The sequence below is a fragment of the Gavia stellata genome, chromosome 18 (assembly GCF_030936135.1).
Source record: "Gavia stellata isolate bGavSte3 chromosome 18, bGavSte3.hap2, whole genome shotgun sequence".
Lineage (NCBI taxonomy): Eukaryota > Metazoa > Chordata > Aves > Gaviiformes > Gaviidae > Gavia > Gavia stellata.
In genome coordinates this window covers 2,498,546-2,525,310 of record NC_082611.1, presented here as the reverse complement: position 1 = coordinate 2,525,310, position 26,765 = coordinate 2,498,546, and the positions used below count along the sequence as shown (strand labels likewise).

The 26,765-nt window shown below is 48.0% G+C and overlaps 1 protein-coding gene across 1 annotated transcript in view; it reads left to right on the top strand.

Moving 5' to 3' along the window:
* The window catches only part of LMF1 (lipase maturation factor 1), a 210,964-nt gene that overhangs the window by 84,535 nt on the left and 99,664 nt on the right, over window positions 1-26,765 (top strand). The window lies entirely within an intron of this gene.

The following is a 26,765-nucleotide window of genomic DNA, read 5'->3' as shown; positions in this document are numbered from 1 at the left end:
GCAGTCAACGTCCGTGTGCCAGCTTGGTGATGCTAATTTTCCCAACCACAGTCCTAAAAGACCAATTTCTCTTCTTCCTTCCCCTCACCATCACAGCCTGATGCAGGAGCAAACCTGAGCTCCGCTGAGAACTCCCTTTGCAAAAATGCTGCAGGAGAGGAACAGAAGGGACTTTTCTGTAGCATTGCGCTGAATGCTTTCTGCTTACGCTTCCAAAATGCGGACATACGTAGACAGAAATAGAGCATCTCGGTGCTCTCCAAGACGCTGAACACTAATCGTTGGCAATTCAGAATTATACGGTTTTATCTTTTTGACATCTGTTTCAGTGATTACATTGCATTCTGATTAGAAACTGTGGTTTCTATTCTGGCTCTGAGTGTTGTCTCCTCTTTGATTACAGAGAGAGGGAGCTCAGCTTCCCCTCTCTTTTTACCTATATTTTTGCAGTTGCATTTTGTATAAAGTTTTTAAAAATAAAGAAGTTGCTGCGTACAGCGACACTCCACTGGGCGAGCAGCCCTGGTTTAATGAAGGAAACAGTACTGAAGCAATAGTCCCGTCTTCCAGATTAACATCAGAGCCCCTGAAAATGGCACGCTACGTTACAGTGGCTCAGATCTATAATCCGTGTCTGTCTAACGAGCGGGTGCGCGCGCCGCATCTGTTAGCACGAGGCTGCAAAGTCTCAGCTTGGTGCTGCGCTTGTCCCGTGTTGGTAAGACCTGGCTACCTCTTCATGCCTCACAGTTATTTTCAGCCGGGCGGCCTGAGCCGTCAGTCCCTGGAGATGTACCTTCGGGGTGACATTCTCAGCGGACCTTTGTCACGTCTGGAAACCATTTCCCCCCTTCCAATTAGAGCTGGCAGAGCCTGACTTCTCTGACCTGCAGAACGTGTTCCAAGGTGTTGCCTACGAATTACTTTTTACGGGGTAGGCACGCTGAGCAGTGGAAACGGGGACGCTTGTACAGGACCTCTGCTTTCCACCCTTGTGTGAAGAGAACTGCGTGTGAGTGCCAGGGACTACGTTACCAGGCCTGGTAGAGGATTGGGATTCCTCTCCCCAAAATAGGGAAAAAAAACCTATCCATTCCCCAGGCGCTGACGCCTTTATATTTCGCTCCCGTGACCGAGTTAACTGGTTGCACATTTCGAAATGGAATTTTGCAGGTCCGGAAAGCTGTATGTGCCTTTTCAGCTTTAATGCTCCTTTTTTCATTGTTATTGTTTAATTTTGATGGGGTTTCACCCACTGAACGCAGGGGTGACCTTTTACGAAGGCTGCTGCTTGGTTAGCTCTTGTTGGACCATCGGTGTCCTGCTTCATTCTGAGTCAAACTTTGGATGCAAAGACCCTTCAGTGCTGTCGTTCTTATTCCCGAACACAAAGGCGGCTGCGGTAAATCGTCCTTCATTTTTGCCTAGCAGCGCGAGGGCTCTGCTCCGGGTGCTGCCAGGCACCTGGCAGCAGGCAGAGAAAAGCCAGCTCAAAGCGAGCCCCCCAGAATCCCCCGGCCGGCTCTGCTGGTGACCCCAGCCCACAACAGCCAGCCTGCCTAATCCCAAATATTTCAAATCAAAACCAGAATCAGTTCTGTAGCCCAGAAGGCTAATTGAGACCATTCCTGTCATACCCATAATGCAGGATCCCCAGCCTGTGCAAGTAATTGGGAACAGGGGCAGGGGGCAGATCACGTTATCAATATCAATTATTTTAATCCGCACAAAAGAAGCTGCAATAAAAGGAAAATGAAAGAGGCCAAACTTTGTCTCCGAGCGATAACAGACAAAGGGCTGCAATTCACCTGCTGATTTCAGCCAGCCAGAGGCAGGGAGAAAAGGGTGAAGCTGAAGATACCTCGGTGAGGGAGGGTGGGAGCTGGGAATCTGCTCGTAATTAGGATGATAAAACTGGGTATTGGACCAACTCGTGAGTGGACCTGGGCCAAATGTAGTCTGCTGTGATGTATGTTGGCCACCCCAGCTCTCCTGTTCCCGTCCTGAGCTGCGGTCCAAAATCTACATGGGCTTCTCTGCCAAGAGAATTAATGAAAACACATGGCCTCCAGCTCTCGCGTGGTGAGCGCGCCCTGGACTATTTATTTGTAGTAGAACCAGCAGCTATGCTTGTGGAAAATAACATTTCCAGTTTTGTCAGGAATCGTGTATAAAATAGTAAAATGTTGTTATGGCTTGGGTAATTAAACGGAGCATATTTTTCCTCCCTCTTTCCTTTCTAATGTGCAGGGCCTTAATCCCAGCCTTTATGGAGATCTGTTCCTCAACTGAAGACTCTCTGTTTAGAGGGCTTACGATCTGTGACGCTGTGTAACTTGGAGAGGGAAATGGCAGAACGCATGGTTTACATAGGAAAGGTATTTTCCTACCAGTCTAATGCTCCTCTGATCCCTGAGGAGTAGATGGGCTCCAGTAAGTGTGGAAGAGAAAGGCAGACACTGATGGAGGCGAGAAGATTTTGCTGCACGACCGCACACAGCCTCGCACTTGGAGACTACCTGGAGGCTGGGATGAGGGGTGGGGGTAGGAACACTCGGCGGATTAATTGTGGCTGTGGGTGCCAGGAGTCCCAAACACTAATCCCCGCGGGGCGAAACACCGCGAACAGGGAATTTAACCTCCTTCTGCATTAGTTTCTTTGCTAACATGGCCAGAGGCTCCAAGGTAGGTGCGTATGTTTGCACCCTGGTGCGCACGCAGGTCAGGGCTTCTGATGCCCGTTGTGCCCCGGAGCTTCACCTGCAGCGGTGTCCATGTTCGCACGTGAAAATGGACATGCCTGGGTGGTACCTGGCAGGTGAAGTCCTGGGGTCTGATGTGCCACGGGCTTTATTTATTTGTTGGGTTTGCCGTCGTTTCACTGCCGGCTGTGGTTAGGCGGCTTTTTTCCCTCTATAAGAAGTCCCGGTAAAAGGGAGGCTTTTGCTCAGTGGAACCTGTTCCTGATGCAGTTAATGCGAAGGGAAGCTGCTTCTGGGTTTTAGGTCTGTTTGTCATCATGATTATTAAGCATTTATCTACTGTGTACACAATGGTTTACAAATATGCATGCAGCGGTTTCCAGACTGGAGCTAGATTTCTGCTTCCACTGGAGCGCATGGCATGGATCCCACAGCGTTCGGAGGCATCCCACCCGTTGGCCGAGACAGAGCAGCCTCAGTTCCCTGCTTGTGTGAGCGGGGAGACGCGGCTGAGCGTGTCCCCCTGCTCCTGCCTGTCCTTGCCCGCTCCGGAGGGCATCCTTCCACCCCAGCAGAGCGCAACAGCTCCCTCCTGTAGCCAGGCTCCCATATGGACCAGGGAAAAAGTCTGCTCTGGAAGGTTTTGTGCCGTGTGAGGCCATTTCTGGAGCTTGCACAGCTTGCAGGACATTGCCCGGGCATGGGCTGGAGCAGTGTTCTAACCACAGTTAGTAGGTACCAGGACTGCGAGCCAGGCACGGGATCGGGGAGCACTAACCTGCTCCCCAGGGGCCTCTTACCACTCCCTCCTGTGCCAAGCTTTATCTGGCCCGAGCTCTGCTAATTCTTAGCTGGCACAAGCACAATGTCTTAACATGCTCCAAATGGAGCAAATCCTCTTGTGCAAGACCCTTGTTTTAAAACCTCCCCACCAAACCTGCAGCTCCCCGACCCTTGCGCTTACGCTGCGGAGCACCTTGCGACCATATGTCTTGGCACGGGCCAGGTTTGAGTGGCACAGGCAGGAGATGAGCATTTCTGACCCGCCACCAGTCCAAATGGAGCCCGTGTTTTTGCATGCTGGTGGTGGTCTTGGCAGAGCAGTTAAGCAGATAATCTTAGGGGTTTAGAAATGGGAAAGTCCTACATGGTCCCATCTATCGCGTCTCCCTGTATTCCAGTGCAGAAGTACTCCCTGTGGGATGCAATCCAGTGATGCATTTTTATAATGGCTGCCAAAGTATTGTTGCTTTTTAATTACAGACAGATATCTTGTAAAATTCAGCCACCAACTGGTAGGAACAGCTGCCGAAGCAGCTGCTCGGGCAGGCGAGCCCGTGGAGAGGAGCCCCGCTGGGCCTCCTCCTCCTCTGCCAGCTTTGCACCGAAGCTGCGCGGGGGCTGTTAAACACATCGGGGGGGTCCCTCGTGTCCCGGTGGCCTGTCCTCGGCTGGGCCAGTGCTGGGTGAAGCTCAGCAGAGGTGCAAGCCATGGTGTGCACCAGGCAAGGAACCTCTGGCCTTTCCGCTCGCTACTGGAACAACTTGTATCTTACATTTTTAATTTGAAGATAATTTTTTTAAGTGATTTTTTTGAAGGGAATGCCTTTTATCTGAGAGTTTCTCAATGATTTGCATCCTTTGCTGCAGGAAGCCAGGCTAGGAAGGCAGACTTCCTACTGAAACAAAGATGAGGCGGAGGGGTAAAGGGAAAGGAAAACAAAAACCCGCTCTCAAAGCAACAAAATCTTCGTCAGCAGTGGAAGTAAGACCCAGGATCTGCTTCCCTGCTGTGGAGTTATCTGTAGGTGCTCAGGATGGGTCGGTTGCCACGAAGCAGGAAAGTTTGAAGGACTTTGCTGAACCAGCCTCTACTTAATAACTGAGTCGTGTTTTAGTTCTGAATTTGTCAGTGCTGCTGAGAAAAGCTTTGTTCTTTACGCAAGACGCTGCGCAGTCACGAAGGTCACTTCTTCTGATTTGAACAAATTGTCGCTAATTATTCTGTAACTGTTTTTCTTAAATAGAGGCTGTCAATCAGTGCTCCAGCTTCTGGCGTACAGCAGCTCTCCAGTTCCTGGAGAAGCTCTCCAGAGCACAATGTCTTTTGTACCTAATTATGGGCTTGCTGACTGATAGCTGTGCTGATAAGGATGAGAAGGAAGCTCTAACTGCTCTTTAACTGCCTCTTGATTTCTTTTCTCCCTTCTCTTCACTGTATTAGACCTTGTTAGAGTTTTCATCTAGCTTTTTCCAGCCTATTATGAAACAAAAAGTAAATAATACCTAGCAATTAATTTTGATAAATCGGAAAATGATCTGCTTTCATGATCCCTGATGTCTCAGGATGGGCTTTATTCCAACAGTTTGCATTGCTGGAAGCAAAAGTGTTCCTAACAGGGAAGCAGGTACTCAGATCTCGCGCTCAAAATGTATGTTTTAAAGTTACAACTTACTATGAGGGAAACGGTGCTGAATGAAACAGAAAACAAGAATATTTAAAAGAAGTAACCATGCAAAGCATTTTGGAAATCTTCTTTTTAATAATATTGTAAAATATTTATGTAGCATCCTAAGTTTGCTATCATTGGCCCTTTACAGAATCTTCTCCATTCAGGAGACAATAAAGGTGAATCCTGGCAGGACTGCTGCTCACAATAATGAATTATTAAGGCCAACAAAATGTAATCCCAAGCTGTGGCTTCACTGGGGAACTCCCAGGTCTGGCCTGGCTGGGGGAGCTCAGGTTTGACAGGTGGGCTTTCCCAAACTGATGTCTTCTGGGGGAAGCACAGATCTTCCCCTTCCAACAGCCACCAAAGGGAAACCAAAGAGCCCACCCCGGTGCTTCTGGCACAGCGCGGCTGAGCCAGCTGGTTGGCACCTTCCCCCTTTGCTGGTAGGAAAGGGTCTGATTTTGTTTCCTTGAATGCAGAATAATTTGCATCTCCACTCCTTCCTTCGTGCAGGGCATGAACTTGCACGGTTTTGCTGCTGGATTTCGCTGGTTCCCCTTGGGACGGGAGGTGCTGGCTTGCAGCAGTTGAGTGACCGAGGTCAGGGCTGCTTTCGAGTCCCGGCACGTGTGTCATCAGATGAGGTTTGCTGCAGAATTGGTTGAGGCTTGGAGGAGGGATGAGATGCAGCGTTGACATGGGGAAATTTTACAGATTTTTCCAAAAGCATTTGAAAAGGGTGTGGAAGTCCAGCAGTCCATGCTTGCAGGGCCTGGGGTGAGCTCAGCGCTGCTGGACACGTGGCTGTGAGCCCAGGGCAACTGCCTGCCCTCAGCATCTGGGAGGCTTTTAAGAAGTGGCCATGGAATTTGGTAGACGTGCCGTGGGTTTCTGGAGTTGCTCACAGCCTGTCGTTACTAGAGACATTAAAATTTGTCTCTGAAAGCTGTGTTTTTATAAAAGTATGAGTGAAGTGAGTTGTGATCCATCTCTGTCCTCGCTGGACAACTTGCCCCATAGAAGCCAAAGCTGCCGTTGATGAGTCCTCCATAAAGAGAGCAAGGCAGAGGAAACGCAGTTCTGCCCATGGTGGATTATAAATGCAGTTTGTTTTTGTCTCCCGTTGTAAAAGCAAACTGTTCTTTGAGTTAAGGCGACTGATACCAAAAGGAAGAGCACGCTTGTGTTCAGCTTTTTTTTTTTTTTTTCCCATTTGGTCATAAGTTTTGAAAAACGACCTTTTCGGAGGCGTAATTGAAAAACCAGTTGTCCTCATTCACACGTATCGAAGGGCTGCTTAGTGTGGATTTGAAGCTGAGGATTAGGTGCTTTCTTCTGGGTTTTGGTGATTTGCATGATGTCAGTGCTAGCACTGGAAGAAGGGCCAATTCCTGACCTTGCCTGTGATCAATTAAGTAACAAGATCCATCATAAGGTAAGTGCATGAAGCAATAATATTGGCAGATAAATGTCAACACGACATCAAAAGCTTATTACGCTGTATCTGGATTTTGTATCAGGCTGCTGCAAGAAAGTCTCTATCTGAGACAGGTTTTCAGATGAATCCCAGGTGCTCTGTATTGGATGCAAGATATCTTTGAATGCAGTTTGCTGGAAATGTTTGTTTTTCCCAACTTTGGGCTGGGCTCTGTTCTTCTAATAATAGATAAATGTGCACATCACTTAAAAAGAGAGGGAGCAAATGCTTTTAAAGGCAGAATTCGTGCTCAGCTTGGGACGATTGCTAGGTTTTACTGGCAGAAGCACAAGCAGAGATTCAGTGACTATGTAACTTCCAGCCGAGCACTTCTCGGAAGGAGGCCGGGTTTTCCAGAGTCCAGGCGCTGGCAGTGGGTTCTGCTGCAGGTGATCAGCGCTTCTGAAAATGAGGTCTGAGCTCTCAAAAGCTGTGAAGCAGTGAATTTTCAGAAGTGTCGATCTGCTGGAGGGTCGGAAGGCTCTGCAGAGGGATCTGGACAGGCTGGACCGATGGGCCGAGGCCAATTGTGTGAGATCCAACAAGGCCAAGTGCCGGGTCCTGCACTTGGGTCACAACAAGCCCATGCAATGTTACAGCCTTGGGGACGAGTGGCTGGAAAGCTGCCCCATGGAAAAGGACCTGGGGGTGTTGGTCGACACCCGGCTGAATATGAGCCGGCAGTGTGCCCAGGTGGCCAAGAAGGCCAACGGCATCCTGGCCTGTATCAGAAATGGTGTGGCAGCAGGAGCAGGGAGGTGATCGTGCCCCTGTACTCGGCACTGGTGAGGCCGCACCTCGAATCCTGTGTTCAGTTTTGGGCCCCTCACTCCAAGAAGGACATTGAGGTGCTGGAGCGTGTCCAGAGAAGGGCGACGGAGCTGGTGAGGGGTCTGGAGCACAAGTCTGATGAGGAGCGGCTGAGGGAGCTGGGGGTGTTCAGTCTGGAGAAGAGGGGGCTGAGGGGAGACCTCATCGCTCTCTACAACTGCCTGAAAGGGGGTTGTGGGGAGGTGGGTGTTGGTCTCTTCTCCCAAGTGACGAGTGACAGGACAAGAGGAAATGGCCTCAAGTTGTGCCAGGGGAGGTTTAGGCTGGATATTAGGAAAAATTTCTTCACTGAAAGGGTTATCAAGCACTGGAAGAGGCTGCCCAGGGAGGTGGTGGAGTCACCATCACTGGAGGTGTTCAAGGAACGTGTGGATGTGGCACTGTGGGACATGGTTTAGTGGGCATGGGGGGGTTGGGGTGATGGTTGGACTTGGTTATCTTTTCCAACCTTAATGATTCTGTGATTCTGTGAAGTGTAACCGTCCTTGCAGAGTCTCAGTTTTAGAAGACATAATGGTAAATACTGACATTTATGCCCAGCCATGCTGCTTTTTAAAAAGGGAAAAGGAGTACAGGTCTTATGCAGTCAAAGGGTGCTCCAGAAGAACCGGGGTGATTAATAATGTTGGACTTTAAGCAGAACAAAAGCAGATTTCTCCTGCTTGCAGGGACATGGTAGGTGATATTTTATTCTAAGCAGAGCAGGCAGGGAAGCTGCTTTCCAGAGTCGTGCACTCGTGAGAGTGTAGGTTTACTGTCAGCCAGTGTTTGGTCCAGGGGTCTGGCTTGTATTACCCTGAACAGCAAACACGACAGACGAACGGTGAGTGCATTCCCAACCACCTCAAAGTCAGCATCAGTTCAGCTATCATCTTCATCGGGACCAGGATCCTGGCAGTGAATTTAGGAGAAGGGGGAGGAGTGTCCGGTCAGAGACTTACCGAAATAAAAGGGAGAGCTGCAAATCGGCATCATAAAGCAGACCCAGCATCTTTGGCCCAGGCTCAGGAAACCACATGCTACTGAAGTAAATTGGACGTAAGCAGGTGCTGAGAGAGAAACTTTCAGAATAGCTTTGAAAAGCAACTAATGGCAGGAATTGGAGGGATGGGATAAGCACGCAGTAAGTGATCCCTCCCAGACGCCGGCTACCACGGGCAGCAGAGCACTGGGTTTGCTGCGGGTTTTTATTTATCTCTTCGGTGCGGTTCAAGAACTGGTTTCCTCTGTGCGTTTCTTCACCAAAAGTAACTGTATTAAACCAATGAAAAATAAAGTGAGCAACCTCTGTGATTCTCACTTGGGTATAAGCCGAGCAGGTTAGTGGCACCTGCCACTTGAGTCGCCCACCGGTTGCCCCGGCTTTCCCCCGATTTCCAGCAATATTAAAACAAACTAGGATAAACTAGCAGAAGTTTAGTGGAAATGCCCCCCAGGGAACTTTCTGTTGTGAGCCTTTTGAGGTTTTTGAAGCGTAGGAAGACATTATCCTTCCCCGCTGCCGGGACCAGCAGCAGAACTGTCAGTCACACGCTATAAATGCATTGGGAATATGCCAATACCGTTTTCAGCAGTAATACAATTCCTCTTCCTGGATTCTTTTCTGTTTTTCTTAAGGATTTGTTTTAAGCCTTGTGAAAGCTTCCTGTACAACTATTGCATTTCGTCTCTTCGTTCCACTCTCCCACTGTTTCAAACTCGTTTACAGACCACCCAGGACCCTCATCACTTGCCTTAAATATTCTCCTCTTTTCTCTTCCTCCCCCCTCCACCCGTTTGGTCTTTTTCAATCCTAATCAGATTAATCCTTACAAGCCGCTTCGCAGCCACTGAATCAGCTCTCCATGCTCTGACCCCGTCCGTGGCTTTTGTCCTGCTGGGCTGCTTCTCCAGCGGACAGGAACGATGGAGCCCATCACTTCCCTCTGCCTACCAGGGGCTGTGGGGAATGATCTACCGCTCATGAAACGTTCAGGACCCAGGAGGTTTGTCAGCTTTGAAGATAACAGAGGCAATGCTTCGATAATTATTTAAATTGTGGATTTATGAGCTAGTTAATGGTGTCTTTTAAAAAAACCTGCAAAGAGAAGAAAGATGACAAATTTCAGTGCTATTGGGAAGACAGAAACAAGAGCGGAAAAATGGTAGAAGAAAACTTAAGAGCTTTCCAGTCTATCCAAGTAACATGTCTTTTATCTTGCTTTATGGGCGAGAACTGCTCAGTTGGCCTCCCTGATACGGTGTCTGCAACTCTTCTATTCCTACCACGGCATCTTGGTCCTCCTGGCTCCACAACCACGTCCCCCAGGCAGGACTGGCTGCCTGGCCCGGGACCCGCTGCCGTGGTGGGGCACCCAGCTCGGGACTTGCTCAGACCTTGCCCAGAGCCCTCACGCAGGAGTACCCACCCCTCCATACTCCGAATGGTGAAAACTGGTCTCCATGGCAAGAAGTATACTAATTTTTTATCGTCCTTCGTGGCACGCATGGACATTAAATACTGTCTTTTCTGGTCTCCTACATTGCAACGTGCCAGCTGCAGTCTAGGGGGAGTTGGTCTTCTCATCCGTTCTCCCCTTCCCCGGTGTTTGTAGGGGATTAACTGTCATTCCAGTTCCCTTGCTTCAGAGACCTTTGGGATGATGCAAACTGTTGGTGGCTGCCAAAATTTAGTGCTCTTCTTTTTCCGTAATGTTTGCTCTCTGCGGTCCGGAAGTCTAAGCGAAACTGAAACTTGGATACTGCGATTTCGCGTGGTATCAGCTGCAAAATGGTGTTTGCAGGGCTCCAACGTACAATTAAATTATCCAAAAACCAGCCTACATCCTTGCCATCTGCTTTTCCAGGGAAAGCAAAATAACTACATGCTTTTAATTGCAGATAGAGTTTAAACAAATAGGGTGTTGGTTTACAAGCCGGTGCTTTCTTCTTTGGCGATCAGCTTACATTTTCATCAGATTATGAAAACGTGCTACTGTTTCATCTCTTTCTTTGACTATTAAATGTGTTAAATTGCTTAACGAATTTTCACATAATAGAGGAGTCTGTCCTAATTTAATAAGTAAAATATTGAATTTGTTGCCTACAAAAGAGCAGACACACAAAAAAGGTCTACTGAAGAAGCTGCGTCCCCAGCGGTGGGTATGTTTGTGCAGGTCTTCTCCTCTGGTCCCTTACTAGGATTTTCTTAGGGGAATAACCATAAGAAGCTATTCTAGTTCTCGGGTAAACACTATATTAATTACCAAAAGTTTTAAATTCAGCTTGAAGTTTTGTTCCCACAGAAATGTTGGTCTATCCAGGAGAAGGACCAGCCATTGGCAGAATTTCATAAATAGTAGAGCCCTTCTATTTGCTGGTAAAAGTTTGAATTTTTTGCGTATCTTTAATTTACATTTAATTTATGCTGTTTCCATGCAGTTCTCTGTGTTTTCAAGCTTGCCGTGTTGAACATACACTTGATTCGAATTGCAGCACACAGGTAACGTCACTTAAGCAATCAGGGGGCTGATGGCCCAGTACAATTCCCATACGCATTTCCCTCTCTACTGTAGATCCGGAAGAATTCCAAGTATTTCTTCGATGCAGTTTTTTTCTGTCCTGCAACTATTGCAGTGCTCACAGCAAGCCTCGTAACGCTGTAAACGGACAAATACGGCATTAGGATGGTGCATGAATGAGTTAATAGTAAGTCTCCGCTGTGGTGTTTTGCTCCGAAGTCGTGTGCGCCAAACTGACCTTTAATCTTGGAATATAAATCACTTTCCAGTCCTATTATTTGTAAAATCCTACAGGCTTGCAAATGCACAAAAGAAGCCTTTGTCTCATATTAATTTAATTTATAGGTTAAAGTTTCAAATCAGTGGCAAGCAAAAGCTGATTTACTATTCACTTCAGGAATTGCCGTTCTGGAAAGCACGGCATTTGCTAGACTGCCTAGAAATTGTGATATGTAATTAGGAGCTTCTGTAATTATCTATAATGTAGTGTAATTTGCTTATCTTTTTTAGTATGTATTATACATAAAAGCTGGGAGGGTAACTCAATGCGGATTAGCTTTTTCAACCCTAAAAACTCAACAGATCAGTAAAACCACTGGGTTTTGTCTTACTCTTTTAACATTGTGGCAGGATCGATGTTTTCAAGCCTTAAAGTTGCTGCCCTTTTCTTTTACCTATAGAACCATCCTATCATCTCTTCCACAATGCCATTTGTGCTGCAACAAAAAATAGCCACTTCTGTGTTAAAATTTAGATAAAAGCAGTAAGGATCTTTTTCCCACCAGTTTAAAAGAAAACAAAACGGCTGTTCCTGTTATTTAATTTGATTTAAGCTATGCAATTCCCCTGTGGAGTCAGATGCGTGGCACTGGTTTCTCTTCCCAGAGTTAGGAGTGTTCCCATCTGCAGTTCAAACCCATTTCTTCCACTTCATGGGATTTCTAGCCAAGCAATTTTCTAACCAAGTTTTCGAGTCCGTCTCAGAACAGCTGGAGACAAAGAAATAAAACTTCTTCAGAACCGTGTTGTGGTACCATGTTCCAGGGTAAAAGTTCTGACTGCACAAGGTGCTCGGGAAAAGCTTTTACCTCTTGACCAATTTACATGGAAAAGTAGGGATTGGGAATTGTAGCTCTTGCAAGTGTTGTGGAAATATTTGTATTAAAAATGGCATTTATCTTACTCACATTCATGAATTCACTTATCTGTATTTTCCAAGGATCATATTCTTCCTCTTCCCTTTCAGCCTGGCCGTCTCGATGGCTAAAAGGGGTTTTATTGCTTTAGCATTAATCAAGACATTTGACAGAATTGAACTGGATCCTGTCCAATTAGACTGAGACAATATTGAATTTCGAACTGTCATGTTGGATCCATTTGAACGTAACACAAGCTTGTCGGTCCCTGCAATCAATACAGCGCTTTAATACTCCCAGCCCGAGGTGAATGAATGCCCACCTTTCCGCTGCAGCCGTGGCCGGTGACTGAAGGCAGCGAAGCTGCGCCGGGGCTGCGTGCTAGGGTTTCCCGTCAGCTGCTGAGGGCACTGAACAAAAGCTCGGCGGGACAAGCAGGGAGAAGGGGTTTTTTTCTCCTTTCAGAGCCACGTTCAGTGAACTCGCCTTCCTCAAGGAACCTGCTAGTGCCTGGAGTCCTGCTGCTGGTTCCGCTCTTCCCCTGGGCTCGGCACTCCGAGCCGTTGGCTGCCTCGGTGAGTTGGGACCAGCACCCCTTTTTCACCCACACTTCCCCTTAGGACTATTACTGCTCTTTTAACTTCTGGGTGTCAGGCCGTCCCTGCTCACATGGAGGGGAGCGTGGGGAGACATTAACCCATAACTGCTGGAGCTAAGCAAATTCTGCTCCACAAATAATACCATTAAAGAACATTTATTGAAATATAAAACGTGAGTTGGCTTTAATACCCGCTAGTCTAACTGCATCACTTGCCACAAAGAACACGTAGGTTTGTTGGTAGCTCAAGGGCCTTGCAACAGTCTTCATCTTGTTTGATAAAATTTCCTGTCATCTGTCTAAGGAGTAGAAAAGTATCCCACGCAGGAGGTGGCCCACGCTCTGTGTGAAATGAGCTGGGATTCATAAGTCCTTAAGGCAATAGTTGCAATTAACAGTTTGCAAGCAGCCCACAATGGAAATCTGCTTGAATGTGTTACCCTTGGCCCCAAGGCGAATAAGTGGAATATTTTAATTTGAGGAGTTAATTGCAATTTTAGCAGCCTTTCCATACCAAGTTTGGCAGACGATGTGAAACGCTGTCCTGCTCTGCTCTCAGCCAAATGACTAGGAACACCGGCACAGATGTTGAAACCCAACGTGAGCAAGACCAAGCTGGGAATGTTTCTTGAGTCGTTATGTCGTTCAGTAATGATTTTTTAGTATTGCTGCCACACTTTAAGTTGCTGCAAATCACCAGAAAGAGTATTTCCAGCAACTACAGAAAGAGAGCCCCGTGAGCAGATAGCCTGGTCACATGCTGAGGTGTCTAACCATTAGTTGCTGGCTCGGAGTGCCATCTCCCTTTGCCGTTGGTCACCGGTTCTGTTGGTAAACAGAGCTGACGGACATTTCACAGCCTGTTCCTCCTTTTGAACATTGAACCTGAACTATCTGAGTGCACGAGGGATTGACAGGAGAGCAGGAGCCAAAGAAAACTGCAGTAACCTCTTTTCTCTGCCAAAAGAAGTGGAAGGATAATGTAGCCTGTGGTTATCAAAGAGTAGTTTTCTCAAAGCCGGTCAAACCTGACTTTCCTAATTGAACTTTGGTTTTATTATATAGAGAGCAACTCGCCTTTGTAACTTGCTGAGATTAAAGTTCACCTGAGGGTGCCTCTCCGAATTCCTGCACCCCTGCTCTTGTGTGCTGACCTTGGGTTTGGGTCGTTAGGGCAACTTCTTCTTCCAGCAGTTCTTGTCCCAACTTTGATTCCACGAGAGGATACTTGGGAAGGTCCTACTGAGATTGTCCAAGAGAGACTGAGGGTCCCAGAGAAGGATCAACCCCTGAGGCCCTCCGAGGGGAGGCAGCTGACCCCTCTCCAGGTCAGGGTGCCTCAGTTCACTCCCGGGGCTCCTAAAGGGATGCTCTTCTACCAAACATGTTTTCCTCCTGCCAGCAGACCCCCCGCAGTGGCCTTGCAGGGCTAGGGGCAGTTGTGAGGGCCTGGGGAGCTCACTGTTTCTTGGCCAAATCCTGCTGGGATGCTGCTTGTAAGAGGTGCTGAGCGTTTCCAGCAGGTTGATCCCTTTGTCTCCCAGAAACCTGCACACACAGAGTTTTAAAAGGGCAATCCTTTAATTCTTTAAGCCACTAGTCGGAATTTCACCATGGTCTGTGAATTTGTCATCGTTGAGAACTTCCTTTGGGCGTTTTGTAAGAAATGCAACCAGAAATAAGTCTTTAAAAAAGCAGTTTCTCTCCGTTAACGCATGTCACTTCTGCGAAATGTTTGATCATTAGTATTCCTCTGTGTATGTTTGTGTGCAATTTTCATCACGTTGCTCCTGCTGCACGTTTTCCTAACCGCGAGCAGGATCTAACAGTGCTTTTTATAACTCCCTTTTGCAGTTACCCGTGCCAAACATGCAGCAGCAACACACGTGACGCCACTGTGCTACCAGCAGACGAGCGTTAGCTGATTACCTTGGGGGGACGTAAAGGGCAGCAGTAGTTAACAAACACGGCCGGTTAGCTGCTTAAATACTGGAGATTTGCTTTCTATTGTTTTATTGCTCCTGTAAGCCTTGGCAGTACGATTAACATCAAACCTGTTACTTTCCTCGTTACTGTAATGAGTTTATCAAGCTGATGGGCGAGGGCGGAGGGGAGTTCCCGGGGATGATGGAGTGCGATGCTGCGCCGCAGTGAAAGCCATGTGTGTTGCGTTATGTAATGAAACGCAAAACTTTCGCAACCAGAAAGTACTTCTGAGATGTGTGGTTGATAGGTTTTCTGGTTTGTGGGACAGCTGTAGGAGAACGGAAAAGCTGCTGTTGGAAGGACTGCAAAAGATCAGTACGGGGGGTGGGTTTTGTTGCTTTTTTTAACTTCTGAAGTTAAAGATCTTCTAAAGGTGGCAGTTGAGCAGCTTGGGTGCTTTTGAGGACTTTATCCATGGCTTTGTCCTGTTTAGTGTCTTCATGTCTCCAGCCCGTATGAATTATTGGGTCTTACCCTTCTTCCTAGGTAGAGTAAGTGAAGAGTAAGCCAGCACGGAGGGTCAGGAGGGAGGAGTGGGACCCTGCAAGGCTCAAAGGGCACGAAGGAGAAGCTGAAGCTCAGGAGCGGCCGTTTACTTTACTCCTTGCTCGGCATTGTCTCCTGTTTTGTCTGACAAGGATGAGTCCAGGTTTCATTTTCTGGGATTTGCATCCAGCAAATCTCAGAGGAGCTCGTGCCGGGCTTGAGACCTTTCAGCCTGTCTCCCTCTGAGAGTACTTTCTTTGGGCAATAATCTGGGCTTTTAGCAGGGGTGCCTCTACATCAAGCGTGGTATGGGTTTAATTTGCTAGTTAAGATGTTACTGACTTCTCCTAGATTTCTAATGTTTCCTCTTCTGCGAAATCTTAGATGTCACCTATACGGCAGCCGTTTTGGCTGGGGGTTTTTAGGAGAGCACTCAGGAATTTCTTACCGTTTCTCTGGCACTTTAGGTCAATTTACACTGTACACTAAAGAAATAGTTCCCTTTAGGTTAGGATAGGTTACACGCTCTCCTCCGTGGAAGAACAAAGGACTGTCTGTTACAGCGTGGATGGTTGTAAGTCAGGAGGTGATGCTGCAGGCGGTGAGGATGCGAGATGGGATTTAGTTGGGTGTATTTCACATTTAGGGGGTTGCAATAAACGTTGCAATAAAACAGGACACAAACAAACCCATAAATACTGGGAATGTAGAAATACGTGAGCTGATTAAAGCGCAGGGTGTTGGCTGCGTTTGTAGGGACGGTGTAGCAGCAGACGTTGTGGTTTGGGGAGGCTGGATCCTCTGGTCCTGCCTTGCTGAGAGGGGGCAGGCGGGTCGTTGCTGCCCTTAGGCTGTATCGGTGCCTGCCAACAGCTCTGCCCTCCTCCGGAGCCTGGACAGGCTCCTCCGGCTCCGTGGAGTCTCTCGATGCTGAGCTTAACTTGCATCTTGGTACCAGATTTGGGCTTTTTTAGTGCTGCTGAGGTGCTGGTGTAATGCCATGGCTAAAGGTGATGGCCAAAACTGGGTGAAATCGCTTCATTTTTTTGTTAGCACCAGTCATTTAACCAGATCTTCATGGGGAACATTAGGTTTCGCCTTCCCCTAAGTTGTCCTAGGTGGTCTCCGGCGTACCGCACCGCTTTTTCGGTCACATCCTCTCCGATGGCTGCAGGCTGATAGAGCCCACCCTTGATAGAGCCCTGCGTAGGGCGTGCTTTGACATTCCCAGAAGTGTATGGCATAAAAGCACTATATAGCCATAACTGTGATGTCTTTTCATGCAGACTCTTAGTCCCCCTCCCTTTTAGAGCCCGTTGGAGATGCGCTCCGTGGCCTGGTGTTCCCGTGGCTCTGGTGCATGCAACCCTTGGCACAGTAGCAAGCCCTGACCTCTCCTGCAGGACTTTTCACACTGGGAAAAATGAACCCCCACGGACCCTTAGTAGGTGTTTTCATGTTTGGTTTAAGGAGGCTCCACAACATGCTGCTTTTATGGGTATTGCATTTGTGTGCACCAGAGCTGGGTTTAGGGTCCCTCTGGGATGAATGGCCCAGTTACCCCCTAGTCTTTTCTTCCAGAAGTTGTATTTAGAGGGAAAAGAGCTGTAAATTTGTATAACCTCTCCTCTGCCATCAGACACTGCTGCTGGAGTATAGAATTGAAGGCCCCAAAAAAGCTAAGCAGTGATTTTTACCCTGGAACAGCGGCTGAAATGATGACTTGAAGATTGTTTCTCCTGCTGTTAACACAACTGCTGCCTTTGATCCCAAAGAACAGCTAGAGCAGACCTGGGCATGCATTCAGCACCTGATACTGTGCAATGAGAGATGACTTCTTAGACCTCCTCCTGCTCCTCTTAGACCATCCCAGGCCTACGCTCTTACTCCGTACCTGGTTTTGCCCAGTGCAGACATGGATTTTCATGGTTTTTGAGGGGGCTCTGCCTGGACTCAGAGGCCCAGATCCGGGGAGTTGTTCTGGAAGGTCATTCACATGATGACCGAAGACCAGAAGCCATCCAGGGCGTGGTAGCCTGTGTAGTCAGTTGGGGAGGCAGGGAGAGAAAGACTCTGTCTGTCTGAAGCCAGATGGGTACACAAAGCTCGAAAATAATTGCCAGCCTTGGATTTCAGCAGAGCATCAGACTTGACGTGCTTGTTCTTAGGAGGAGCTTTCACCGACCTTCCTTCACCCACGGCTCCAAGAGGAGTTGTCCACGTATCTAGTTGCCACCTTCTAAGCCCCTGTTTCTTGAAGATGATCCCCCCTTTGCCAGCCGGTAGATTCAAGCCCAGCCTGCCTGAGGTAATGCCAGACCTTGCACGTCTGTTCTGCTGTTTGTAAAATGGCTTAGGAAAGAGTATGCACCATCAAAAACAGGAGATGGGTTTCATTGTGGAACCAAGAGGTCATACGTGTCTGATGTGTGCTGTGTGAGTACGGGCCAGAAAGGTGACAGCCAGGTGCCATGGGAATATTTGATTTTTAGCCAAAACACGCTCTCGTAAAAGCATCTTGGGAAGAATTCCTGGCAGCATGCATATGTTCATCTTGGTCCTGAGCATGCAGCGTGCTGGCCGTCGGTGTGTCCAGGGGGACTCAGTCAGACCTCAGTGGGTAGTAATTAACTCACCATTTAGCATTGTACATTTTTAATGGTTTTATGGCTTCTGAGAGAGCCCGACTCTCGGATTACTGTTTTTTTATTGTAGTCCATTAAGAAAGCTTGCTTCAGGATTTGGTTCTACCTGTTGAAAGAATTTATTATAAAAGATATTGAGAGCTTTGTCTTGTTTCGTTTACAGATTTCACGGGATAAATTGTATCCCTGTTACAGGACCGTGAATGTATGTCTATGACACCAGCTGTTTTTGATAAACTATAAAATGGCCCATCTCAAGTAAATTAAACACAAATTTTACGAAACAATTATGCATCGGCCTTTTCATTCCCTTCCCTCAAAGTTTGAATTTAATTTTGTTGCTTGAGATTTAGTAGAAATTTAATACTTTATCTTCTTCAGAAGAGTGAACCATCTCTCCGAGGCCCAGCATTCCTTTGGCTGCACAGCGTGGATTTTGGGTTCCAAGCAGAGCTTATGTTTTGCCAAATTTAAGTTACTCTGTACCCAAGCTGCCTAAGTTTAGTGGATAGTTAAAACTTTTGAAGTTTGCTCAAGAATGTGCTTTACGTTCAGTTCCATGGCAGGAAAGGTTCCTCCTTTTTAATTTTTCATTTCAAGCAGCCTTTGGTCAGAAAGCCAGACTCAACCAAGACGTCATGAGTCACTAATCTTTCAAAATGCTGGGTTAGGCCTGCAGAGGTATCTGTTTATTCAATAAGGATCCAAGACTTATCTTTATTGAAAGAAAGTAATTTAGAGCCACCGAAGCAGCGCTTAGTCTTGTGGTTATTAGATGAGCATCTAATCTGCTCTGCGGTGGGGATGTGGTCCTCCAACTTCACTAATGATAGGGATTTCATTAGTGTCTGTGAGGCTCCGATGTAATAAATACTTCCATGTGTGCAAGCTTTGACAGTTCAGGATGGGAGTTTTTTGGACGTTTGTGCATAAAGGCATCCACCAGCTCAGGATCATTTAATGTATGATTGAAACAAAGTATGATCGGTGTTGCTGGAGGAGGAAAACCTGGCACACAGGTGGAAGGGGAAGAGGGTGTTGGGGGCATGGCTGAAGCCTGGGGAATGCTGAGGTACCGTGGCGCTGATGTCATGGGCAATGTGGTGGGTCACGAATATTGAAATGGGATGTGGTGGAAGAGGAGGAGGCGCAGAGGCAGATCTGTAGGAAACCAGACCTCGGAGCTTCAGCTCCTGATGGCGCAGCTCTCACGGCTTTTGGCACCGTTTGCTGCGTGCAGGAGATCTGCATCCCAGGAGAGAAAACCGGGAAGGAAGCTCATACTGTTGAAGCGTTCAACAGATGCACCCAGGAGCTACCTCCTGGACCAGACCGTGGCCTGGGCCTGCTGCGTACGCTGCAGAGCCGCTGGCTTCGGCCGTCTCTAGCAGTGCCATCTCGTGCTTCCCTATAGTACTGGAGCATCCCAAACCCTCCGTTTTGGAGAAGGTAAGAGCTCCGTTGGCTCGTTCCGTTGCGCTAAACCGAGGGCTTGTGGAAAGCTAGGTGCTTTGTTCTAAGTTCCTTTGGAGGCTTCATGTTTGTCTTCTGCTTGGCATGGGTTTCCGGACTGAGTGCGAGACGTGAGGTGGAAATCTCCTCAAACAGGTTTACACGCGTACTGCAAAATCAGCTTGTATTGCTGTCCTCTGTGTTCGAGAGGGGGAGTATCTCTGCAGGGACTCAGGCGCGGTTAGGCGAAGGCAAACACTCCCCTCTTCCTTTGACCTTCGGATCGCAGCACGGAGCTGGGGACAGGCGATGGGTTCGCCTTCCCCGGGGGCGCCCCGTGTAGCTCCCAAACTGCAAAAGTTAATTCGTTAGAGACAGGCTCTGGTCTGACGGCTGCAGACCCTGAATATGCTCGGTATTAGCAAATACGGTTGACTGTGGTCTTTATGATATGCTGCTCCATGGAGTTACCCCCTTGATATTAATGCTGTGGGGTAAAACTCTTGGCTTTAAATGCTTATTTCCAGTCTGCTTGCTCAAGAATGTCCTTTGTTCCTTTAAACTAAAATTGTGCAGTTTCTGTGGAAGGATGGTGCCCTGGGCTATCTCGTAGGAGGGTTGAGGTGGGTGGAAGAATGATCACATTATTCCCCGTAGACATGTGGTTGACTGCACCCGCGGAGGGGCTGCTTTTATGGGCGCGGGTGTCTGCGAGAACGGCGGGGTTTCTTCTGATTTGCGGGGGGAGGAGTGGGGAGCAGTTTGGGTTTGCCCCAAAGGCCTTCACCCCAAAGGTTATCAAGATTTTGTAGCATTTGCCTTCAGTGAGTTTGGCTCTCGCCTGAAGGTCCCCAACTCCCCGTCGACACATTTGCAGGCAACTCTGAATTGCGTCACTTTTTGTGAGTTTGTGCCAGAGCTGTATTATTTTAATGTGGCTGTTAGCGTGTAAATCTGTCCGTATTGCAGCGTATAAACAACAGCGTTTTCCCTTTGCAGTTTTAAAAAAACCCCACAGCATTGTTTATTCCTCTGGTTTTTGTCCCGTAACACTGGGCGTCTCCTGCCGGAATGCAAAGACTGAGAAAGCGCGTCATGTTTTAAAATGAAATAGGAGATTGTCCGCCTTTTGATATTTGAAGTAATTCCATTTCTAGTGCTTTTCTAGAGGATGTTCTTGGGGAGCGAGCTGGTGCAGTGATGATTCGATTCGGGGCGAGCGGTGGATACGGGGACTCTCAAAGGCAGGGACAAGGCTTTCCGCACGGGACGCTCTCTGGCAGGTCCCCGAGGCATGCGGCGCTGGCAGGAAAGCCATTGTAAAGCCATTAAAGGTGTCACGCTTCTTATCTGCTTTTTGTTTATTAAAAAAAAAAAAAAAAGGCTACAAATAAAGCAGTGTCACAAGATCCTACTTGTAATTGAGGATCCTAAATTAATTAGCTATGGTGAATGTTCTGCATGGCTTTCTCTCTCCTCTGAAGAAGGACCCCTTTGTGCATCGCGGCCGAAGGCTGCCCGGGCAGGATCCGCACATGAAATACCTGAGGGCATCACGGGGCCTTTTCCTCCCTCTCTTATTTTCACACTTCTCTTCCCCTTTCCCTGCCTGTCCTTTCAAATTCTTTGGTTGGGAGGATTTCCTAACATCTCTTTTCAAGCGTCGCTTCCTCTTCGGCTCCCTCACGTTTCCCTTAATGCCTCTAAAACCCACAGCAGTAGTAGTGTTACCCCAGTTGTTTGATTTTTAACATCGGAGCCAATGCCATGGATTTCCAGACCTCCGCGGGCTGGTAGATGCAGCTGATCCTTTTCCAGGGTCCGACGCTGCTCCTCGCGCACCTCTCCGTTGGTTTGACCGCTGTGACTGTCACGGTTTAAGTGATGTGCTGCTTGTGCTCCTCTGCTGCGCCTCTGAATTCGGGGCTTACTGGGTTCTCTTTAGATTTGCTTTTTTGTAGCCAGTTCCATCCTTTTGTTTTGGTGATGATCGACAGCATTTTGCTGTTTCTCTGTTGACTGAGCTGTGGCTTTCCAGAGTACTGGCAGGAGCAAGTCGGAATTTCTCTAGTGTTGGGGTTTTCTGCCTTTTTTCTATTCAGTCTCTTCAGGTTTTTTTCCCGTGACTCCTGCATAGCAAATTCAAGTCTACAGACAATAGCCGTTAACCCTGAAAACACGGCTGTGTTCTGGATAATGATATCTTATATAACTTATATTACAATTTATATTTAAAAATTATGATTTAAAATAATTAATCACCAACAGATTCAAGGCCCTTCTAGATTTGCCGTTTAATTTGTGCTTCCTGACCACGCAGGACTGGGTGCTGCCCTCGCGGCGCGTGCACGAGCTTTTCCCCACCCGACACCCCCTTTTGCGTGGGGGTCCGCAGCTGAGGCGCGGAGCTGCTGGCGGATGAGGAATGCGTCTGTCAGCCCCGAAATAAATCGGGATGGGAATTGTGTCGGGGAAACTAATCCACCAGCTGTTCCACCAAGCTGTCACCGATTGCTCAGAGAGAGTTAGACCAATATAATAAATATGGGGACGTTGTCCGCAGGCGCAGCCGCGCTGGCCCGGGTTGTCTCCGTTCCCCAGAAGGGAAGGCGTTGAGCAGAGCGTTCCCGATAGCCGAGCACCCTCTAGGAGCGGGCACCCTCTTTCCGATGGGTATGTGCTGTCGGAAACATGCCGTGCTGCACGGGGGGCTCCTCCAGCCGCTGCTGTGTTAATGTAGGTAACCCTAAAGAGGGGTAAATCCGGTGAAAGCCCATTCCCCCACAGCCAACCTACCAGAGCAAGCTGGGAACCTGACTATAATCTGTTCCAGTTGTAAACTTACAATCAGTCCTCACCCTACTACCCTTTTAATACTTCGGGGGCTGTTTAAGCTAAATCAGCTCAGCGTGAGTATAATCTTATTTTACTGTTCAATGCAATGCTGTTGCAAGCAGGCCAGGCTAATTAAACTCCACGGCCGCTTGTGTGCTGACGCTTTTGATAGAGTAACTGGAGTAATTCATCTTTCAATCCAACAGCCAGCCCAGCCAGGGCTGACGTTGGAGACATATTTCATAGAGCAGTAATGAGCCTAAATTTCAGGTATGCGTCCTCTTCCCCAGCCCTCAACGACATGGCTGCGACACGCTGTTTACTCAAGGAAATTAAAGCCAGCAATGTGCATGCTGAGTTTTTTTATTTGTTTTTTTGTGTCATAAACCCCCCCACACAACCCAACAACAAAAAACCCCCCACGACACCCTCCCTGACTGTTAAAGTTCGTGCATGATTGATTTTAGTGGGTGGATTAAAAGAGCAAATCTTTTCTACCACGTTCCAAATCATACATCAGAAATCATAGGGGAGACATTTCTGCCCTGGGAGCGGGGCGTAGGTTATCCCGGTTTTAATTGTGAGGCCTGGGTGTGTGCAAACTGTTTCTTAACGTAATTGGATGAGGGTCACTGGCTGCCCTGAGATATATGGGCACACTAATCAGAGAATAATTTCGACCAAGGTTGAAGTTGCCAGTAAAAGTTGTAAAAGTTAATTTTATAGGAGTTCGTACAAAATATCAGCGAGCGGTTTTGTAGTTATGGTTTATTTGCTTTGTCTAGTGACATTTTTATTATGTTTTATTATTATTATTTGTGTTTTAAATGCAATTTTGGGCAGAGGGGAAGAGAGAGGAGGGAGCGCTGACCCCATCAACAGCCGGAGCAGCGTGTGCAGATGGATCAACCAAAGGAGGGGGAATTCATAAACTGACATGAACTGCCCTAGTCGCAACCAGAATTAAATCAAGTTGCAGGGCGATTTATATATTTTTACCCTTATATTCTTCCCTTTGATTTCCGACAAGCGGCAGAGCCCATCCAGGGGGTATGGAATAAGTGGGTTTATATGTGCCTTTCACACCGCTGGCCTCGGCCGAGCCCTGCAGGAGCTGCAGGCCGGGAAGGTGGGACCTGGCTCACGTGGTGGGAACGCACCCGTTTTTGGGGTGCCGGCAGGACAGTGAATGCAGAGAGCAGGCAGTCGGTTTGGAACCTCATCAAACCCATCTTAGAAGATAATTTTTGTGTTACAGCTACGTGAGTCCTTCCTTAATCTGCCCCTAGTAATGTTAGATTGTGCAGTCCCCATTAGTATTTCTAGGCATGGCTGAACCCCAGTGCCATCAGGTACAGATTGCTTCCATGTATATTCTTATTTCAGGTGAAACGCTTCATACTTGGATTTTTGCCATGCTTGCCTTTTTTCCTCCGTAAGTTTCAGCGCAGTCGGTTGTTGCGTGGCGCAGACCCGTGCCTCTGATCTGAAAGAATTCGTTAAGGACCTAATTGTATGAATATATGATGGCCCACAGTAAAAAAAAATTGAAATCTTATCCCATTTGGAAAACAGGCAGTGGGAGAACTAAAAAGTAAGCAGCGATGGGAGTTACCCTGGAGCTCAGCAGGGAGAAGATCTGCGGGGATGTCAGCAGACCCTCGCTGGAGCCCCCTCGGACCCCGTCTTCAGAGCCTTCCCCCCGAAGGCAAGCAGGCACCCTGCCAGGAATAGGCTCTGCTGGGTTCCGCACCAAAACATACGGTATAAAATGTTATAGCCCTTATAAATGAGTAATTGCTTTGGAAAGAGCCCTGTTAAAAGAGCGAACGATGTCAGTGCCGTGAAGTTACCCATTAAACTGGAGCAAATGCCGACAGAGCCCAGGTGAAGTCGCTGGCCAACGCTGACGAAGCGCCGCTGGATTACAGTTCGGCTCTTGTCTGCGCTCTCTGTTTGAAGGTCTGGGCTCCGGCCCGCAGGACGGCTCCCTGCTTTTTCAGCAGCATGACTTCAAATGTACTTTCTCAAAATAATTTTCTGTGGTCCTGGAGAATCCCCTGAGCTTTGCAGTTTAAATAAAAGCCAGACCTCAAATGAAAGCTTTGTAACATTCAAGCAACCCACGTTGACGGTTTCTTCAGCATGGCACGACCCTTTTTCCAAAAGCGAACAAGACGGTCGTACTTCTCAGTGAAAGATCTTGGGCTACTAACTGGTCTGAAATCTTTTTGATGCCTGTCAGGTTACCTTTATATTTTCTCCTTGCGAAGCGAAAAGTTTGGTGTCTGGAGGTACTGTTGGTAATTTTGGGCTCACGCTTGGTCTATCCCCAGCTGAGATGTTAATGTTTGGTAATGAGGCGTGGCGGTACTGTCTCATCAAATTTTCCCTGGAGGATGTTGAGCAAGGGTTTGGAATACGGGTTAGGAGAGAATAGTTCACAGCAGTCTGCCATGGCATCAAAGGAGCATCCTTGATTTGAAATGGTGTTTCAACTGCCCCGTGTTTTATCTGGTGCTACCAACACTGCTTCACGGCTGCAGTGCTCCCGAGGTCGGTTCCAGTAACCTGAGGTCCTCCTGCGGTGGGGAATTGGCTTTGGGATCCCCCTTCTCCCTTACGTGCAAGAGGTGAGATGGACAGCCAGGGAGCAGGGGTGGGAGACACTCGGCACCAGGGAGCTCCAGGTTGGCCTCTCTGAAGGTCCGTTCCTCAGAAATGATCTTGCGTGGTTTATTTACCGTCTTTTAAATGAAATATTTTTAGCTGAAAGTCACTGGTCTAAATGCAGTGTTCTCCAGTTTGCTCCCCGCGCCAACCTCAGCTCGTTCCGGGTGACCCACCTCTGTTGCAATACAAACCCGTGACAGCACAGAGGTGCCTTGTCGAGAGGGGAACGGGACGAGTAAGCACAGGTAGCTGTACGTCAAAGACCTCCGCACGTGTCGGTGTGGTGGTGACCTTTCCTTCCTTGCAAAGCCGAATGGGAGCAGAGCAGGCAGACGGCCCGGCAGCTCGTTGCCGAGCGGCTCCGGGCTTCCAGCCTGCCTTCAGCCTGGTCAGCACTTGCGTTCGTTCACGGTCGCAAGAGTTTTCCACAGTCGCTTCACATTAGGCGAAAATACGACTTTTTGAAGAGGGAATTGTGTAATTGGAATTGTTTTTCAGAGCCCGTTGTGAGCACCGTTCTTATTCACCTTCCTGTTATTCATCTTCGCATGTCATCTGAGCCGCGGAATCTCTGTTGTTTTCTGCTGAGCTGCGCCCGGTAGCAGAAAAAACGACGTCGGAGAGACCTCGGGGGACTTCATCACTACTAATAAACCGCTGGAGGAATCAGCAAGTATTTTGCATTGGCATTCGACACGAAACGGGCGTTTTGCCATTTGACTTCAGAGAGTAGCTGCTTTGCTTTTCTTTTCTTTTCTGGGCTCACTGTGTGTGCACTGAGGTTATGCTGTTCAGGCTGCTCAGCTGCACCTACTCAACCATGTGCCAGGTGATTTTTTTATTACATAGGACTGAGAAAATGGAGCGTCAACAGCATTTGAGAAGTGCTTGCCTTGTGAAACACTGCAGGGTTCCTGTAGAACGGGAGTTCAGATCTGTACGTAGTATCATTGGAAGCGAGAGAGGCCATCGCTGTTAAAAATGATGAGCCCCATGTTTTGAAGGTCTGTTCGGTGTCTGCAGGAGGGGTAAAACGTTAGGGCCCTAGCAGTTGTTGGTTGTAACGTCCCAGGGAGAGATGCATTTCCTTATTTCTGCAAACTTTAAGTAATAAGGTTCAGTTGCATCTGTAGCTTTGAAAAGCGGGGAGGTTGCTCATCCCTTTCTAACATCTATACGATATTTGGTCACAGGCCTCATCCCTATAGACAGACAGTCATAAAAGATATCCTCACAATTTACGAATTGAAGCAAATTGTTTCTTTTTAGTAAACATATGACTATATTGGGAAATGTGCTCTTTTACATTCTTCTCTTTATATACTCATGCACCGTGGCGTTGCCAGCTGTCCCCATCAGTGCTGCAAAAAGGGGTGGATTTTTACAGTGATCTACCTGCTTGTCTTTTCACCCTTTCCCTTGCACCACTGAGAGTCAGCTCCTACTTCAATCTGCTGTTTTCGGAACGTTTTCCTTGACGCCTGCATCTAGAAAAGCTGCAGTCCTGCCTGTGGTCTGCAGGGCAGGGGAAAGCGCAGCTTCACTGGGGGGGTTGACGTGGTGGCCGGTGGGTACCGGGGCTTGGGAGGTCCTCGGTCAGCGTTTCTGCGCGCGGATGCTCCGAGGCACAGAGCCCACAAGCAGCGTCAGCGCAGGCAGTTGTGAAATGTGGGAGGCCGAATAAGAAGTAAATGCCACTTGATTCTGTTTATGCCTGATAGTGACATTGTTTAATGCATGGTTCCTGGTTTGCAGAGTGACCCTTTCTAACGCGCTTCTGTAGAGAAGGATTCATCAACATGCTGATGAGGGAATTCTGGAACGCTTTCCCAGCGGTTTCCTTCATTACTGCAGACATTAAATTCCAAGAGCCGGGCTGCAAACAGTATTAGCGTGGGGATGACAGATGGACGCTTTAATTTTGATGTCTGTGTTGGTCTGGTTTTGATGCTGAAGTTTCGTTAACCGGAGCAAAAAAGAAACAGTGG